We start from the raw sequence: 20783 nt of genomic DNA on the forward strand, positions 1-20783 counted from the left end.
CCACGGTCGGGCCCACGTTTGATTCACGCTGTCGGCGAATGGGACAGGAACTTTAACACCGATCAGGGGTCCCCAAGCACTTCAGGTCACGGGTATTCACACAGAAAGCGCAAGGAAGGAAGGTCTCACACTCCACAACACCGGTGGCGGCTTCTGAGGTGCCCGGGATCAGCTGGGGCCCATCACGGTGGAAACCGGCGCTCCAAGGGTGACAACTGAACTGTGAGTAAAAGACCTGGAACCCCAACTACTGTGTCAGTCCTCCATTGCCGGCGCCCTGCGCTTCGGCGCCCACGGCCACTACTGCCTCCATCATCCTCCCTGGGGCCTAGCTTCACCTGCAGGAAGCTGAAGTATCCTAGCTGTGACACCATATGCCCCAGAGGACAGCGACCGCAGCGGCAGCTAATCCCTCGCCGCACACCGCAGGTGGCGTCACGAGAGAACTACAACTCCCAACATCCTTCATCCCCATCATCCTCATCCCATCCTTCAATTCCCCTTTTGGTGTACACCTCGGGGCCACGAAGCCGGGCAGGGCCACCCATGACATCCCAAACCCGACATCACCGGCCCGGCGATGACTATTTCAACCCCTGCCCCGTGGGTGCTACAGCACTATTATGTATTCTGAAAATACAAGAAAAACTGTCTAAAAGTGGAAACAGGCCCCACTTTGCTACTTTTGGGTCACGTCTGACAGTGGGTGCAGCTACACTATAGCCTGTTTTCAAGGACAAGCAGCAAAGTTTTAAACGCAGCTTTGGATGTGATTGCAGCAGTAACAAAAAATTGGTGTAAGAACAATAAAGTGGAACATTCCCAATGTTACTTGATACTTTATGTATATTTTAATGGAAATATTGTCAAATGCATGAATATTTGATAGATGGTCAAGATTGGGTTGACTCACCATGCTCCTTCTATAAGTCAGCAGTGTCTTCAGATCAGAAATCTGCCAAGAAACAAATTAGTGTTAGTGTAGTGAGACAATGGATCCTGTGTGTACGGCGGCACCGAGCTCAGCTATCAAGTGTATTAATCCGAGCCAAGCACAGCCTGGGTATAGCAATATACATATATATGTATTCATAACAACAGCTATAATGTGAACTTAAGGTCTATAACTTTACAGGAGATGTGGGAACGGTCAGGGCCGGCTCTAGGTTTATCCAGGCGCTTGGGTGACAATGTCCCAGTGGCCTCTCTTCACCTTTTAAAAGGTAATCTGTCAGCAGATTTTTGCTCCTCATGTGAGAGCAGCATAATGTAAGGACAGAGACCCTGATTCCAGCGATGTGTCACTTACTGAGCTGTTTGCGGTCAGTGTTTTCTCTGCTGCAGATCTAGCAGTTATAAAGAGCTCGTGAATATGCTGGACTACCTGCAGCACGCCAAGTAGTCCTGTAATAATAATCTCCTGCTGATTAAACAGTGATTTTATCAAAGCTACACTAAGCAGCCCAGTAAGTGACACACCACTGGAATCAGGGTCTCTGTCTCTACATTATGCTGCTTTCAGATTAGGTGGCAAAAACCTGATGAGAGATTCCCTTTAAGAGCTACAACTATTATTTTCCAGTCAGAGGGCTTGTTTGTTTTTTTTTGCAGAATGAGCTATAGTTTTAATAACTACCATTTGGGGTCCATTCAGCTTTCGGCTCTATGTTTGTTAAATTTTTTGGACGGGGAAGACAGTGACCAAAAAACAGCAATTCTGCCCATTTAATTTTTTTTTTTTTCTTACATATAGTAAGACTCTAATGTGCGTTACATTTTTCCCCAGTAGATCTACTACAGTAATATTGTGAAATTATCGATGTCCTAGGAACCCATTTTTGGTGGGTGAAACGAGGGGGGGAAATTGGTGCCAAAAAGGACACCTTCTCCTTCCAATTTCCAACCTCTTAAATGCTAATTTCACGATTGACAGTGGCATCTAAGAGATTTTAACTGCAGCTAGCTGTTACATTCAACTGTATAATGTCATACCCATGTGACCAGAAGGGGCGGGGCCTCAGCCAACATAGCTGATACCAGGAAGCATCATTTTTCTGTTGGCTGAGCCCCGCCCCTTCTGGTCACATGGGTATGACATCAGCACAGGTCTTTTTAGTCACAATGTAACACGATTCTATAATAGAATTAGCATAAATAACAGGGGGAGTGGATAACTATGCATACCCACCCCAGCTATTATCTGATCCACAGCTGCTGTCACTCAACAAGCTGCTGATTTTACAAACTTTACTTGCTTCTGTTTCAAAACCTATACATCCTAGCTGACAACTAAAGGTATGTATAGAATCAGCCTGATAGTGCCAGTATAGCACTGTATGTATAGAATCAGCCTGATAGTGCCAGTATAGCACTGTATGTATAGAATCAGCCTGATAGTGCCAGTATAGCACTGTATGTATAGAATCAGCCTGATAGTGCCAGTATAGCACTGGCTTTAGGTTATATAGGAAAATCCTGGTGATTGGTGCGCTTTAAAAATGGGCAAAATGTAGCCATCCAGTAAGAGACATGTTGCTTGTTCCCAGTCTATCCGTAAAGAGTATGACAGCTAAAGGACTCCCTGTAAAATTACAAGATGACAAGTGTGAATCCAGAAGATTGAGGGCTGTGGAAGGAGAGCGCAATAGGGTCTTATCCGGTATAAAAATTAATTAAACAGGAAGAAGTAGCTCACCTGTTGAGGTTGTGAGAGTCACAACCCCTGTGAAGCATATAGTGGTATTAGCTGCAGCCACGAAGTGTAGATTGTCAATCCAGTAGAGTAAGAAATCAGGCATATGCCGCGCTAATACTCCATTCAATTATTGATGAAATTATTCCTTTATTGCTTGTATATGTCTACGCGTTTCAGAGACATCTGTCTCCTTCATCAGGACATACAAAGGAACAGTCTTTGCTTTGTATGTCCTGATGAAGGAGACGGATGTCTGAAACGCGTAGACCTATGCAAACAATAAAGGAATAATTTCATCAATATTGAATGGACTACCGTGTTTTTCCAAAAATAAGACACTGTCTTATACTTTTTTTTACCCCAGAAATACTTTTTTTTACCCCAGAAAAAGCACTAGGGCTTATTTTTGGAGGAGGTCTTATTCTTGGAGAAACACAGTTTGGGGGTAAGTTTACCCCCCAAAAAAGAAGACCCTCCCCCTTCCCAGGAGACTCATACTTACCAGACCCGGACATCTGCGTGGCTCCCAAGTCCTCCCTGTAATCTCTGGTGGGTGCTGCACGCCGTCCTCCCCTGCTTCTGGCTGACACGCACGCACACAGCAGATCGCTGACACACTCACACACAGCGGATCACAGAACACACACACGCAAAACACACACACATTCATCACATACAGCGTTTAAGAATGCTTCCAGCTGCAGAGAATGCTGGGAGGAAATCACGTGTGTCCGCAGGTCCTTTAAGCTAGCATTGCGGCAGGTCCCTGCGCTCCACTGCACAGCCTCTCAGGATTCTGCCAGCGAGAAGAAATCAGTGTCGCTGGATGTGGTGAGTGTGTGTGAGCCAATGTGTGTGTGTGATCCGATGTTTGTGTGTGTGATCTGATTGTGTGTGAGAAATCTGAGGTTTGCGGGTGTGTGATCCACTGCAGGTCCTCCTGCTCGGCGTCTGGTGAGTGTGGTTATGGGGTGCCGCTGTCTATAATGAAGTGTCCTGCAGTATCTGTAACTTTTTTTGGCTACTTTCACACATCCGGTTTTTGCTGTGCGGCACAATCCGGCTCTTTGTAGAAAAAACGCAACAGTTTTTTTTTTTGCCGCCGGTTGCGTTTTTCCGCATAGACTTTTATTAGTGCCGATTGTGCCACATGGCCTTGCGTTCGGTCCGTTTTTTGCCGGATGCGGCATATTTAGCCCATGCGGCGGCCAGATGGAACAATGCCTGGCACTTTTTTTTGTCCGGCAAAAAAAAACCGCATCGCGCCACATCCGGCCGATGCGGCGCTTTTTCCAATGCATGCCTATGGATGCCGGATGCGGCAAAAACCACATCCGGCCGCCGCATGCGGCTTTTTGCACTGCACATGCTCAGTAGCGTGCCGCAACCGGCAAAAAACGGACGGGACGCATGTAAAAACTTATGCAAAGGATGCGTTTTTTTCGGTGCATCCGTTGCATAGGTTTTAGAGCCGGATTTAGCCGCACTGCTAAAACCGGAGGTGTGAAAGCAGCCTTAGCTGCATGGACACTTCATTATTGAACCGCGACTAGGGCTTATTTTCGGGGGAGGGCTTATATTTAAGTCTTGCTCTGAAAATTCTGAAAATCCCTGCTAGGGCTTATTTTTGGGGGAGGTCTTATTTTTGGGAAAAACAGGGTATTAGTGCGGCATATACCTGATTTCTTCCTCTACTGGATTGAGTATGACAAGCGTGCTATCTGATGGAAAGTGGGTGATAACTAAAGCCGAAGTGCATATGTATCTGACATTTCTTTTGTCCACCTCCATTCTCCATCCTCCATCTTCCTGTGCTCTCTGATATTTACAAATCCACCTGCGCGGTGACACCTTCATCCTGGTAACATCACCGGCTTTTGATACATCCGCAAAGCTGTTCATGACATAAGTCGGTATTTTTATCAGTGATGAGGTAAATAAAAGATGGTATCTGTTTTGTGCACAACCAGCGCACAGCGATGGCAGCATATTCTCAGCCTACACGTCATGTGTGGGAGCCGGGTTAGTCATCTAATAGGCATGTGTGATTGACAGAGTGCATTTCGTTTTTCATGTCAGCAAAGAAGACAGTCCCCAATTTAGTGTGTTTTACATACACAGTGTATAATCAGCAGCCGGCACTGCCTGGTTTTCTTGGTTCAAGCTGTCTTTTGCAGCCTTCTGTTAGGACTCTCTTGGCAGATCTGAACAAGCTCTTGGCGGCAGGACAGATAATGGCTCTACAACTGGCGCTCAGCATGACCCTCAACGTGAAAGGATCTGTATAGTGACATGATTCACGGGTTTAAAGGGGGACGTTACAACCCAAAAAAACGCTCCCAAAACCAGCGTATGTGCCATTTATAGCACTGACATCGGGACCAGGGGACAGAGTGAAATACAAGAAGAGCATTAACCCTCCGTCACATAAAATATCGGTGCTAACGAGTTCACATACAATGTGACTGTCAGGCGCAGGCTAGAAAAATACCTATAATATCTAATGTTTGCAATTTCAGTGCTCTAAAAGTGATCAGTGACCTTCATAGGGATGTAATAAAAGAGACTACACATAATCAGGTGCAAAAAAAAACCCATTTATTTAACATAAAACTAATAATTCTGAAATACAAACCTTTCCAAATCTCCCGCCAAATAGTCCCCAGTTCGACTCTGTCAAAAAACTCTACAAAGAAAATTTATGGAAACAAACTTAATTTTAAAGGTACCTTAAGTACTATTAAACACATATTCAATCAGAATTAGATTCTGAAGTTTCCCCAGAAAAATTACACTTGCAGAGCATGTGATGAATAAAAACATAAAATACCAACCTTAATGAGTGTGACGTGTTCACATACAATGAGCCTGAGAGATTAGCGCAGTTATATCTGTCCTCCTGAAGCTCTGCAATCCAAATGTGGTATGAGGTTTCACAGAGCTGCTAGAGACAGGAGACTACCTGGAGGGAGGGGATTTCCTCCCAATCTGGTGAGGAAAGAGAAATGAAAGTAAAAGAGATGTGCCTGTCAGGCCTATTGTATGTGACGGAGGGTTAACTAATAGAGGACAGGTATGATGTTAAAGATGTTCTCTGCTTTAGAGGATTTCCCATTGAAACATCACCACAGGGTTTACCACTGTTGCTATCCACAGAGATCACTGGCAGTAAGTGATCAATTTTCTTACAGCTCCTCCGCAGGAGAAATTAAGTATTACATGTCGTCCAAAAAAGGGTTTTCGAGGCCCAAAACTACATGTCTTGCTCATACAGTTCACTTTCTCCATGCCTTCCTAATATAATATACTTATTCCAGGTACCCCTCATTGTCAGATTGACCCAGTGCGTCACAATATAGCGTCTCCTGTGCCGGCACATGACCAGAGCTAATTGTGAAGGGTGCTGTCTGACTATTAATTTCAATAGCTAAGCCATCACCCTTCTCGGTCACAATCAAGGTACAGATAGAAATGGGAGCTACAGAAATGAGCATTCGGCCAACGAAAATGCCATTGAGCTTAGGACCAGAAGCAAAGCTGCTGGGTTCATGGATGGACCATAGGTCACTTGGCCTAACTGAACTATAAGTAAATTATATAACTTAGTTTTTTGGTCTAATTTATACTTTTTTTTGCTGGAAACCTTTAATTCTTAATTGTGTCTTCCACAGTAATATTGTAATTTATGGATAAAGCACTTGGAGTATAAAAAAAAATAAAAATAATGGCCACCATATAAGATTGCGTGGTGCTGGAGGTCCAGCGATGACCATCATCAATGGCAGATAGTCTGGGAATATACATTTATACAGTATATGACAAATGTACTGTAATTTTCATTTTATAAGACGCGCCAGATTATAAGACCCACCCCAAATGTAGAGAAAAAAAAAAAAAATATGGCGTCCGTCTTATAATCCGGTGGTGTCTTTCCTCGGGGGGTGGGGGGGGGGGGGTCACAGAAGGCAGGGATGGTGGTAGAGTAGGGCGAAGCTGCAGGCGGTGCAGCTGGTGTCCCAGAAGCTTGCTGCGACTGCTGTGAGGCAGAAACATCCAGAAAATGTTAACAGTGCAGGCTTCAAAAAAATGGCGCCCAGAGTCGGCGTGTGCGCAGATTGTGTTATCGGCTCAATGACAAACTGAGATTTCATCTGCGCACGTACCGCCATTTTCCTTAAGTCCACTTCTAGGAGATCAATGGGCCATAGGCGGTGCGTGTGTAGATGAGATTTTCAGTCGACAGTTCCATCTGCGCATACGCCACACCTCCGTGCACCATTTCCCTTAAGTCCTCTGCTGGGACATCAATGGGCCAGAGGTGCAGCATGTGTAGATGAGATCTTGAGCCGAGAGCTCCATCTGCGCACGAGCTGACGCTGGGTGCCATTATTTGAAGCCTGCACTGCCGATATCTTCAGGATGGCCCCTGCCTCACTGCCCGAAGTGAGTACAACTCATAGCACAGCCCCCACCGCGCTTATTCTCCACCACCCCCTCAGTAAGCTACATTTGGACTATAAGACGCACCCCTCATTTTCCTCCCAAAATTGGCAGGAAAAGTGCGTCTTATAATCCGCAAAATACAGTAAGTACATCCCTCACATTTTTGTAAATATTTTATTGCATATTTTCGTATATATATATATACACACAGTACAGACCAAAAGTTTGGACACACCTTCTCATCTCTAGAACAACTGTTAAGAGGAGACTTTGTGCAGCAGCCTTCAGGGTAAAATAGCTGCTAGGAAACCTCTGCTAAGGACAGGCAACAAGCAGAAGAGGCTTGTTTGGGCTAAAGAACACAAGGAATGGACATTAGACCAGTGGAAATCTGTGCTTTGCTCTGATGAGTCCAAATTTGAGATCTTTGGATCCAACCACCGTGTCTTTGTAGAAAAGGTGAACGGATGGACTCTACATGGCTGGTTCCCACCGTGAAGCATGGAGGAGGAGGTGTGATGTGTGGGGGTTATTTGCTGGTGACACTGTTGGGGATTTATTCAAAATTGAAGGCATAGAGAACCAGCATGGCTACCACAGCATCTTGCAGCGGCGTGCTATTCCATCCGGTTGCATTTAGTTGGACGATCATTTATTTTTCAACAGGACAATGACCCCAAACACCTCCAGGCTGTGTAAGGGCTATTTGACTAAGAAGGAGAGTGATGGGGAGCTACGCCAGATGACCTGGTCTCCACAGTCACCAGACCTGAACCCAATCGAGATGGTTTGGGGTGAGCTGGACCGCAGAGTGAAGACAAAAGGGCCAACAAGTGCTAAGCATCTCTGGGAACTCCTTCAAGACTGTTGAAAAACCGGTGACTACCTCTTGAAGCTCATCAAGAGAATGCCAAGAGTGTGCAAAGCAGTAATCAAAGCAAAAGGTGGCTACTGTGAAGAACCTAGAATATAAGACATATTTTCAGTTGTTTCACACTTTTTTGTTAGGTATTTCATTCCACATGTTTTAATTCATAGTTTGATGCCTTCAATGTGAATCTGCAATTTTCAGAGTCCTGAAAATAAAGAAAACTCTTTGAATGAGAAGGTGTGTCCAAACTTTTGGTCTGTACTGTATATTTGGAGGACTCATCTTCAGTCCTTCTCTCTATGTAAATCCTCTGATGAACCCCTGAGATAAAGTAGGAGGAGTGGGGGAAACGCGTCAGGATCAGCATGGGGACCTTTACTGGCTAAGTACCTCATTTTTAGGCCAATAACCAATCAGTTGTTTGCATTATGTACCCTATGGTGGGTGAGTTATCGTATAGTCCTATTTAATTCTGTCTCCTATGTATTACCAGACAACTCGCTTTAAGACTGTAATGTGCCCTATTGTGGATGGATAGCGGGATGGTCCTATTTATGCATTACTGCATTCACTATTGAAGGATTTCTAGTAGGACCGTAATGATTATGGGACATTGACTTATTTTTTTATCAGTTTGACTTTATTTAGCAACAAGCACTTTTTGATGGCTTATGGTGGTGGATACCCTATTAGGTGGTAAGTAGAGGTAGAAAAGGGATAGCTGACGTGGTGCGGGGGCACTGCGAAGTTAGGGTGTCTAAGCTCCATTGCCAATCTACCCCTCACATTAGCCCTGGTTCTACTAGCACTTACGCCCCTACCTTCTGGCCACCATGGAGGAGGTATTCTTGTGTTCGCAGTGCACAACACCTTGTTTCTTTATTTTTTGGACCGTTTTTAATAATTTATGAATATGGTATTCATTTTTAGAGGGATTAGGGTGGTCTTTTATAATATTTCCTATATACGTACATAACTTTTTGGGTTTTTTTCATCCCCATGATTGTGCCCAGTGCATAAAATCCATTAAGACATGGTTGGAGGAGTTTGGTGGAAGAACACGACCGTCCTCAGCCCCATCTACCTCTTTTTGGATGACCTAGAACAGAGATTGTGAGCCCGGCCTCTCCCCAACATCAGGGTCACCTCACAAATGCTCTTCTGGATGAAGGGGCAAAAACTTCCAGACGCCTCCAAAATGTTGTAGAAATCTTTCCCAGAAGAGCGAAAGCCATTGTATCTGCTGCTTTATTTTATCCATGGGAATGATTCAAGGATTTGTTTTTGTTGTCTACATGAACCATGATGCCCGATATTAAAAGCTGGGATAGACCTACTTTCAGTATGACCGCTATCGTCCAGTATGACCGCTATCATCTAATATGACCGCTATCATCTAACATGACCGCTATCATCCAGTATGACCGCTATCATCCAGTGTGACCACTATCATCCAATATGACCGCTATCCTCCAGTGTGACCGCTATCCTCCAGTGTGACCGCTATCCTCCAGTGTGACCGCTATCCTCCAGTGTGACCGCTATCCTCCAGTGTGACCGCTATCCTCCAGTATGACCGCTATCCTCCAGTATGACCGCTATCCTCCAGTATGACCGCTATCCTCCAGTATGACCGCTATCCTCCAGTATGACCGCTATCCTCCAGTATGACCGCTATCCTCCAGTATGACCGCTATCATCCAGTATGACCGCTATCATCCAGTATGACCGCTATCATCCAGTATGACCGCTATCCTCCAGTATGACCGCTATCCTCCAGTATGACCGCTATCTTCCAGTATGAACGCTATCCTCCAGTATGAACGCTATCCTCCAGTATGACCGCTATCCTCCAGTATGACCGCTATCCTCCAGTATGACCGCTATCCTCCAGTATGACCGCTATCCTCCAGTATGACCGCTATCCTCCAGTATGAACGCTATCCTCCAGTATGACCGCTATCCTCCAGTATGACCGCTATCCTCCAGTATGACCGCTATCCTCCAGTATGACCGCTATCCTCCAGTATGACCGCTATCCTCCAGTATGACCGCTATCCTCCAGTATGACCGCTATCCTCCAGTATGACCGCTATCCTCCAGTATGACCGCTATCCTCCAGTATGACCGCCATCATCCAGTATGACCGCCATCATCCAGTGTGACCACTGTGCTGCTGTGTCCCAAACTGTGCCGGCCCCATGGGCTGTGTCTGGTACTGAAGATCTTCTGTATTGAAGGGAATGAGGCTGAACTGCAATACTCTATATAACTAGTGGACAGGCATGGCACTGTTTTGGGAAGAAAGCAGCCATATTTTTCTAACCCTAGACGCCTCCTTTAAGATCATGTTGCTGTCTTGATGACGCGACGGTTTGTAATTAACTGTAATGATCAGTGTTGTTGTTTGGCAGTGAGAGTGATTCTCTCTACAATCCTCGGGGAGGTATCCTCAGCTCACAGGAGTCACCACATTGGGTCAGTGCACGAGTAACAATCCAAACGATCATGAATTATACATGAGGGAACCATTATCGTAATTCAAGAATACGGCCGAGACCTCAAGGACATTCACGTGCTCCGGAGCCTGATATTGGAGCAAGAAAGATGGAAAGATGGCCGCCCCTGTGAGAAATACAGTCACAAGATACGAGACAACAGGACTGGATGGTAGATAGCACATTAGCCCATCACTACCTCTAGTATTTTTTTTTTTAGCACTATATGGCGTTATTACTTGGCCGGTAGATGGAATTTTCATCAGGGCAATCTTCCGTAGTAATAATATAACGTTTCTGTTTTAGGACTTTGCAAAAGTTTTGTTATTAGGGCACTGTATGGTATGCACACTATGGCGGTGGACTTATTAGGCTACTTTCACACATCAGTTTTCTGCATTCAGGCACAATCCTTTTTTTTCCTGATCCAAAGGATCCGGCAAAAAAATGTAAAACCGTATCCACCGGATCCGGTTTTTAACAGATCCGTTATGCCGAATGCGTAAAAAAACGGATCCGTTGGATCCGTTTTGCATCCGGTTTGTCCGTTTTTTTGATGGATCAGTTTTTTTAATTAATTTGGTGAATGCGCAGTTAACAAAAACGGATCCGGCAGCCGCATCCATTTTTTACCGCATTGTGCCAGATCCGGCGTCCATAGGCTTTCATTGTAAAACACGCCGTATCGCGCCGGATCCGGCGCGATGCGGTTTTTTTGCCGGACAAAAAAACGTTGCAAGACACGTTGCCTCCAGCAGCCGCTTTTATTAATTTTGCCGCATCCGGAAAAAAACGGATGCAACGCAAAGCCATCAGGTACAATCCGGTAACAATGCAAATCTATGGGGATAAAACGGATGCGGTACCGGATCCATTTAACCCGTTTTTTTCCGGATTGTACTTGGAAAAAAACTGATGTGTGAAAGTAGCCTTACTCGGCATTATAACAGACTATTATTACATGACAATGATTTGCATATTATATGGCACTATTATATATGTAGACACTTTGGTAATACTATTTGAATGTTTTATGGCAATATTATATGGATAAAGGGTTAAGACACAATTACTTGGTACTGTGGCAATATTTCAGGTACACTATAGTAATATTATGTCTATATTGTATGACACTGTTTCTTGGCACTGCGAATGTTTTATTTGGACACTATGGGAGTATTATTAGATCATTGTATTAGTCCGTCACTTAGTACTGTGGCAGTATTATTAATTGGACTCTATGGTAATGTTATTTGAATATTGTACGGTATTATTAATTGGCACTGTAGCAATATTACTTAGACACTATGGTAATATTATTTTAAATTTGGCACTCTGGCAGCGTTATTTGGACACTGCATGGTAATATTATTTGAACACTATATGCTGCAATTGTTTTGCACTATGGCGGCATAATTATTTGGACACTATGGTAATACTATTGGGATATTAGAATGTAAGCCCGCAAGGGCAGGGTCCTCTTTCCTCTGTACTAGTCTGTCTATTGTAACTTATATATGTATTCTGTATGTAACCCCCTTCTCATGTACAACTCCATGGAATCAATGCTGCTCTATAGCTAAATAATAATAATAATATTGTATTGTCCATTATGTAGCACTATGACAGTATTATTATTTGGATTCTAAGGCAATATAATTTGAACGTTGTACGGTATTATTAATTGGCACTGTGAATGTATTATTTGGACAGTAGTGAATTAGCTAGGGCAGCACGTTGGCTCAGTGGTTAGCACTGCAGCCTTGCAGTGCTGGGGTCCTGGGTTCAAATCCCACCAAGGACAACATCTGCTAGAAGTTTGTACGTGTGTTTTCCCGTGTTTGCGTGAGTTTCCTCCCACACTCCAAAGACATACAGATAGGGACTCTAGATTATGAGCCCCAATGGGGACAGTGTTGTCAATATATGTAAAGTGCTGTGGAATTAACAGCGCTATATAAGTGAATAAATATTATTATTAGAATATTATATGGCACTGTAGCAAAGTGAATCACTGAATATTGTACGGCATTATTACTTGGCCCTGTGACAGTATTTTACGGACACCATAGTAATATTATTTGGATATTGTATGGCACTGCTGTTTGGCATTATAGTGTGTCGCCCGGCTGCAGCGGTCGCCTCAGGGACTCCACTCCACCTTCGGGGACGCCACAGGGGCTCCACTGGGTTATCTCTGGCCACAGGTATGTCAGGTTTATTTACATAGGAGTCGTGACGCCACTCACGGTTTGCGGTCAGGGGTATGGGCGACCGCCACTGCAGGTTTAACGAGCGTCTGGGGCTGGTGGAATCTGCAGTCGGATGGTGTGGCCTCCAGTGAGTGAGGCTGGCCCCAGGGGCTCAGGCGAGTGTGGAACAACAGGTCGCAGAATAACTGAGTCGCCGTCCAGAAAGTCTTTCAACCTGTTTACTCACCTTCAGCTGGTTTTGTGAGCTAACCCGAGCGATGCTGAGATAGACCAGAGAGAACCAGGTATCCTTCAGGCTGGCATAAGGGTAACCGTTAGCTCGCCTTCCTAGCACTTCTTGTTTTGGATGACCCCTGACTAAAAGTACCGTGGGATTCATCCAGGGAAGTCGCTTCTGCCTTTTCTCCCCTTTCTGGTCCATTTGCTGGCAGCGCGAACCAAGGAAGATGGCTCCAGGCTCGATCCTCCTTATGGGCCCCCTCGTTGCTGCTGATGCTCGGACTCTGTTATGGTTGGTGAGGAACCTCTAGTCCCTCCACCTGCAGGATTTAGCAGACCACTAAATGGATGTCTGGCTCTAGGGACCTGTTTCCCATGCGTGCTTAGTTACCAGGAGTCCCCGTACTCAACTGCCTGTCCTCTCTCTTCAGGAGTCTTTCAGGCTGACTGTGTGGCAACTGTTCTCCCCTGTCAGCGGCCACTACACGTGCAGGGTCTGACTAGCGTGTCCACTCTCCTGCGTCTCCACTATCAGACAGGCTCTCCTCTCCTTCTCCTTTTCTGACTGCCACTACAACTCTAGCTCCCAGCCTCTCTACCGCACCCCTTGATTAGATGTGGAGGCACGCCCCCTCCTGGGTCTGCCCAGGGGTCCCCTCAAAGGTGTGTGAGACCTGCTCACTATGTGTCCGTGCATACACACCCTATTCCGGCCTTCAGGATTACCTGTCAGTACTAACCCGGCATGGGTGCAGTACCTAGTAGCGCCTGACCAGGTCAGGGGCGCCACAATAGCACTATTATTTGGACACTATGGTAATATTGTTTGAACACTTTACGGCATGGTAACGCAGGCAGTACAATAGTCATATAGTACCTTTATTTCAGCACTATGATGCCATTATTTCGACATTGGATGGCGATATTATTTGGGCTCTCTTTGATATTGTTACTTGGGTACAGTGACAAGAAGAATTTTTTTTTTTTTTAAATACTGTATACCAAATTTATTACAAAATATTTTGGTTTAAAATATTGTAAAGTTACCCCATCACATTAATTACATGCGTCATATTGGTAAATTCATACAATTTGCAGCATTTCTGCTAAACTGCATAAATGATAAATCCCTTTGTTCTTTGTGCCTTTATACTTAAACTCTTTAAAGTACAAATCCACACCCCTGCCTGTATATAAGGATTATGCATTATTACGCATTGCCGCTATTATGCTCAGTGATCGGACCCGTCCAGCTCTAACCTCAACCCAAGAAACATTTTCAGCTTCAATTCTAGAGCGGACTGAAAGCATTGTGGGTTTTCTTTCTGGAAATGCTGCATCAAAGTTCTCCCCTTAGTAACAGACAAGTCAATTGCATGAATAATAATGCTCCAAATGATTGTCAGTGGCTCTGCCTGGACAAGCTGCAGTGTTTTTGACACTAGAGGAGAGATGTAATATAAAGAAGAAATACATCACAGCAAAGGTCCTCATACACATTGGATGAAAGTTGGACTGACCGACAATCTGATGTGTATGGGGGTCTCTCCTACAACACAAGAGAGGGTGAAAAGGCACAGGAAATGTCAGCACCCCATCCTTTCGTTGTCAGTGAAAAAAAAGCCGTTGGAATAGGGGAGAAAGGTGTGCGGAGGTGAGGGGGACATAAGTGTCTGGAGGTGGACAGGGGTGTGCAGAGGAGAACAGAAGTGTGTGGAAGATGACAAAGGTGTGCTGAGGGGGACAGAGGTGTGCGGAGGAGGACAGAGGTATGCTGAGGTGGACTGAGAAGTTGAGGGGGACTGAGGAGTGCGGAGGGGGACTGAGGAAGGCGGAGGGGGACTGAGGAGTGCGGAGGGGGACTGAGGAGTGCGGAGGGGGACTGAGGAGTGCGGAGGGGGACTGAGGAGTGCGGAGGGGGACTGAGGAGTGCGGAGGGGGACTGATGAGTACAGAGGGGGACTGAGGAGTGCGGAGGGGGACTGAGGAGTGCGGAGGGGGACTGATGAGTACAGAGGGGGACTGAGGAGTGCGGAGGGGGACTGAGGAGTGCGGAGGGGGACTGAGGAGTACAGAGGGGGACTGAGGAGCGCAGAGGGGGACTGAGGAGCGCAGAGGGGGACTGAGGAGCGCAGAGGTGGACTGAGAAGCGCAGAGGGGGACTGAGGAGCGCTGAGGGGGACTGAGGAGCGCTGAGGGGGACTGAGGAGCGCTGAGGGGGACTGAGGAGTGCAGAGGGGGACTGAGGAGCGCAGAGGGGGACTGAGGAGCGCAGAGGGGGACTGAGGAGCGCAGAGGTGGACTGAGAAGCGCAGAGGGGGACTGAGGAGCGCTGAGGGGGACTGAGGAGCGCTGAGGGGGACTGAGGAGCGCTGAGGGGGACTGAGGAGCGCTGAGGGGGACTGAGGAGCGCTGAGGGGGACTGAGGAGCGCTGAGGGGGACTGAGGAGTGCGGAGGGGGACTGAGGAGTACAGAGGGGGACTGAGGAGTTCAGAGGGGGACTGAGGAGTGCGGAGGGGGACTGAGGAGTACAGAGGGGGACTGAGGAGTACAGAGGGGGACTGAGGAGTGCAGAGGGGGACGGAGGAGCGCGGAGGGGGACTGAGGAGCGCGGAGGGGGACTGAGGAGCACAGAGGGGGACTGAGGAGTACGGAGGGGGACTGAGGAGCGCGGAGGGGGACTGAGGAGCGCGGAGGGGGACTGAGGAGCGCAGAGGGGGACTGAGGAGTACAGAGGGGGACTGAGGAGTACAGAATGGGACTGAGGAGTACAGAGGGGGACTGAGGAGTGCAGAGGGGGACTGAGGAGCGCAGAGGTGGACTGAGGAGCGCAGAGGGGGACTGAGGAGCGCAGAGGTGGACTGAGGAGCGCAGAGGGGGACTGAGGAGCGCAGAGGGGGACTGAGGAGAGCAGAGGGGGACTGAGGAGCGCAGAGGGGGACTGAGGAGCGCAGAAGGGGACTGAGGAGCACTGAGGGGGACTGAGGAGCGCTGAGGGGGACTGAGGAGCGCTGAGGGGGACTGAGGAGCGCTGAGGGGGACTGAGGTGTGCGGAGGGGGACAGTATGCTGAGGGGGACGGAGGTGGGGGAGTGAAGTGTCTGGAGGGGGACACAGGTATGTAGAGAGGGATAAAGGTGTGTGGAGGGGAATAGAGGTGTGGAGGGTGATAGAGATTTGCGGAAGGGGATAGAGGTATATGGAGGCGGACAGAGTTGGGGGACTGAAGTGTGTAGAGGGGGATAGAGTAGTGCAGAGGGGGATAGAGGAGTGTGGAGGGGGATAGAGGAGTATGGAGGGGGATAGAGGAGTGTGGAGGGGGCTAGAGGAGTGTGTAGGGGGATAGAGGAGTGTGAAGCGGGATAGCGATATGGAGGGGTACAGAGGAGTGCGGAGGGGGATAGAGGAGTGCGCAAGGGGATAGAGGAGTGCGGAAGGGGATAGAGGAGTGCAGAAGGGGATAGAGGAGTGCGGAAGGGGATAGAGGAGTGCGGAGGGGGATAGAGGAGTGCGGAGGGGGATAGAGGAGTGCGGAGGGGGATAGCAGAGGGGGATAGAGGAGTGCGGAGGGGGATAGAGGTGTTTGAAGCGGGATAGCGATATGGAGGGGTACAGAGGTGTGTGGAGGGGGATAGAGGTGTGCTGAGGGGGATAGAGCTACGCGGAAGGGGTTAGCGATGTGGAGGGGATAGAGGTTTCTGGAGGGGGACAGTGGAGTGTGGAGAGGGACAGAGGTGTTCAGAGAAGAGTCTTGCAAGGCTGTGGCATTGAACCCTTCACTCACTGAGCGTTCATTTATATGGGGGAGTCAGGAGAGGCAGTGCTCAGCGAAACCAATGTTTCACATGCAGCTATCTGATGTGTCGCAGCTTTAGAACCCAATAGTAAGACTTGAGGCGGATTTCAAACTACTTTGGACTCCAAGAGACAATGTTGCTGGAATCACTGATCATAGCTATGTCAGAATATAGCTGAGGCGTAATACAAAGCAAGAAGAAGACACACAATTGTCTTGTTTGCTGCAGAATGATGTAACTGAGAATCTGTCAGTGAGCTCATTCTGACCAGTAACTCTTTCATTTGTTTTTTGTTTTTTTTTTCTTTAAAGCTCGGCTGATTTATGACCACAAACCGCGTCAATGTTAAAAGTGTATGAAAACAAAGCCTGTAAATCAGAAATGTTGCAAAATTTTTACTAAAACTGAAATGCAAAAATTATTTTTATGCATGTACTTAGGAAAAATAAAAAGAGGGGGGCATCCCTTTTTAATAATTGCAAGATTTAACATTTCTACCCTTTCCAGCCCTGAATCCATAAAAAGATACAGTATGACGTGCTTATTTTTCACGGTTTCCTGCGGTGCCGCTCGGTGGGTCAGGATCTGGCACAGGAGTTTGCGGTTTATTTATGTGGATCCATGTGTGGTGTTTGCTCTACAGACAGGAGACTGACTCAGCCCTGAGCGGGGTCCCATTAAAGTCATGAGTCAACAGTGTAAATTTAAAGTGACCCCGCGGAGAGGAAAATCAACACTGGATATATTAGGCCCCTGCGTCATTCATATGTGAATGTTTGTTTTTTTTTTTCTAAATTTCATGACAATCCAAAGAAAAGAGTCGCTAATAAAGGGGAACGCGCCGACAATAACCCTGATTATTAATATCATCCTCGTTAGGGGTCTATTATTAAAAAAAAAAAAAAAAATATATATATATATATAGGAAAAAAAGGTGGAGTGACCGCAGAGTCAGTATTTTCTCCAGAGTTTGCCACAGCCAAAAAGTTTCTTCAGACAGTGAGAAGCCTGCTGCTGACATTGTTATGGGGGAGTTCCCATATCTGTCCATGTTAAGCCACAGTCAGATCCTCTGTAACATATTTACAAAATAATTCTAACAGCATTTTCAATAACAGTGCCCCCATAACATCGTCATCTACAGTCAGTACCCCATAACATCGTTATCTACAGTCAGTGCCCCATAACATCACCATCTACAGTCAGTGCCCCATAACATCGTCATCTACAGTCAGTGCCCCATAACATCGTCATCTACAGTCAGTGCCCCATAACATCGTCATCTACAATCAGTACCCCCATAACATTGCCATCTACAGTCAGTACCCCCATAACATTACCATCTACAGTCAGTACCCCCATAACATTACCATCTACAGTCAGTGCCCCATAACATCACCATCTACAGTCAGTGCCCCCATAACATCGCCATCTACAGTCAGTGCCCCCATAACATCACCATCTACAGTCAGTGCCCCCATAACATTACCATCTACAGTCAGTGCCCCATAACATTACCATCTACAGTCAGTGCCCCATAACATCACCATCTACAGTCAGTGCCCCATAACATCACCATCTACAGTCAGTGCCCCCATAACATCGCCATCTACAGTCAGTGCCCCCATAACATTACCATCTACAGTCAGTGCCCCATAACATTACCATCTACAGTCAGTGCCCCATAACATCACCATCTACAGTCAGTGCCCCATAACATCACCATCTACAGTCAGTGCCCCCATAACATCGCCATCTACAGTCAGTGCCCCCATAACATCACCATCTACAGTCAGTGCCCCCATAACATTACCATCTACAGTCAGTGCCCCATAACATCACCATCTACAGTCAGTGCCCCCATAACATCGCCATCTACAGTCAGTGCCCCCATAACATCACCATCTACAGTCAGTGCCCCCATAACATCACCATCTACAGTCGGTGCCCCCATAACATCACCATCTACAGTCGGTGCCCCCATAACATCACCATCTACAGTCAGTGCCCCATAACATCACCATCTACAGTCAGTGCCCCCATAACATCGCCATCTACAGTCAGTGCCCCCATAACATCACCATCTACAGTCAGTGCCCCCATAACATCACCATCTACAGTCAGTGCCCCCATAACATCACCATCTACAGTCGGTGCCCCCATAACATCACCATCTACAGTCAGTGCCCCCATAACATCACCATCTACAGTCAGTACCCCATAACATCACCATCTACAGTCGGTGCCCCCATAACATCACCATCTACAGTCAGTGCCCCCATAACATCACCATCTACAGTCAGTACCCCATAACATCACCATCTAAAGTCAGTGCCCCATAACATCGTCATCTACAGTCAGTGCCCCCATAACATCGTCATCTACAGTCAGTGCCCCCATAACATCGTCATCTACAGTCAGTGCCCCCATAACATCACCATCTACAGTCAGTACCCCATAACATCGCCATCTACAGTCAGTACCCCCATAACATCGTCATCTACAGTCAGTGCCCCCATAACATCGTCATCTACAGTCAGTGCCCCCATAACATCGTCATCTACAGTCAGTACCCCCATAACATCACCATCTACAGTCAGTACCCCATAACATCGCCATCTACAGTCAGTACCCCCATAACATTGCCATCTACAGTCAGCACCCCATAACATCGTCATCTACAGTCAGTACCCCCATAACATCGTCATCTACAGTCAGTACCCCCATAACATTGCCATCTACAGTCAGTACCCCCATAACATTACCATCTACCGTCAGTACCCCATAACATCGTCATCTACAGTCAATACCCCATAACATCGTCATCTACAGTCAGTACCCTATAACATCACTATCTACAGTCAGTACCCCCATAACATCGCCATCTACAGTCAGTGCCCCCATAACATCGTCATCTACAGTCAGTGCCCCATAACATCGCCATCTACAGTCAGTGCCCCATAACATCGCCATCTACAGTCAGTGCCCCATAACATCGCCATCTACAGTCAGTGCCCCATAACATCACCATCTACAGTCAGTACCCCCATAAAATCACCATCTACAGTCAGTGCCCCATAACATCACCATCTACAGTCAGTACCCCATAACATCATCATCTACAGTCAGTACCCCATAACATGACCATCTACAGTCAGTACCCCCATAACATCATCATCTACAGTCAGTGCCCCATAACATCGCCATCTACAGTCAGTGCCCCATAACATCGCCATCTACAGTCAGTGCCCCCATAACATCGTCATCTACAGTCAGTACCCCCATAAAATCACCATCTACAGTCAGTACCCCATAACATCGTTATCTACAGTCAGTACCCCATAACATCGCCATCTACAGTCAGTACCCCATAACATCGTCATCTATAGTCAGTACCCCCATAACATCAGTATCTACAGTCAGTACCCCATAACATCCCCTTCTACAGTCAGTACCCCATAACATCACCATCTACAGTCAGTACCCGATAACATCGTCATCTATAGTCAGTACCCCCATAACATCCCCTTCTACAGTCAGTGCCCCCATAACATCACCATCTACAGTCAGTACCCCATAACATTGTTATCTACAGTCAGTACCCCATAACATCGCCATCTACAGTCAGTGCCCCATAACATCACCATCTACAGTCAGTACCCCATAACATCACTATCTACAGTCAGTGCCCCATAACATCACCATCTACAGTCAGTACCCCATAACATCGTCATCTATAGTCAGTACCCCCATAACATCACTATCTACAGTCAGTACCCCATAACATCCCCTTCTACAGTCAGTACCCCATAACATCACTATCTACAGTCAGTACCCCATAACATCCCCTTCTACAGTCAGTACCCCATAACATCGTCATCTACAGTCAGTACCCCATAACATCACCATCTACAGTCAGTACCCCCATAAAATCACCATCTACAGTCAGTGCCCCATAACATCGCCATCTACAGTCAGTACCCCATAACATCGTTATCTACAGTCAGTACCCCATAACATCGTTATCTACAGTCAGTACCCCCATAA

At 46.7% G+C, this 20783-nt stretch overlaps 1 protein-coding gene across 9 annotated transcripts in view; it reads right to left on the reverse strand.

Moving 5' to 3' along the window:
- The window catches only part of PTPN5 (protein tyrosine phosphatase non-receptor type 5), a 95994-nt gene that overhangs the window by 56369 nt on the left and 18842 nt on the right, over positions 1-20783 (reverse strand). For 4 of the 9 annotated variants that reach the window (XM_075326584.1, XM_075326581.1, XM_075326577.1 and 1 more), the window contains one exon: positions 914-955. The exons of 1 other annotated variant lie outside the window; for it this stretch is intronic. The gene's annotated coding sequence lies outside the window, so the exon portion shown is untranslated. Of the gene's footprint in view, positions 1-913; positions 956-1904; positions 1929-5330; positions 5382-5529; positions 5684-20783 lie in introns of those variants that run through there. 4 more of the 9 variants (XM_075326579.1, XM_075326578.1, XM_075326580.1 and 1 more) reach the window with 4 other exon arrangements.

This window comes from Anomaloglossus baeobatrachus, chromosome 10 (assembly GCF_048569485.1).
Source record: "Anomaloglossus baeobatrachus isolate aAnoBae1 chromosome 10, aAnoBae1.hap1, whole genome shotgun sequence".
In the NCBI taxonomy this organism is placed as follows: domain Eukaryota; kingdom Metazoa; phylum Chordata; class Amphibia; order Anura; family Aromobatidae; genus Anomaloglossus; species Anomaloglossus baeobatrachus.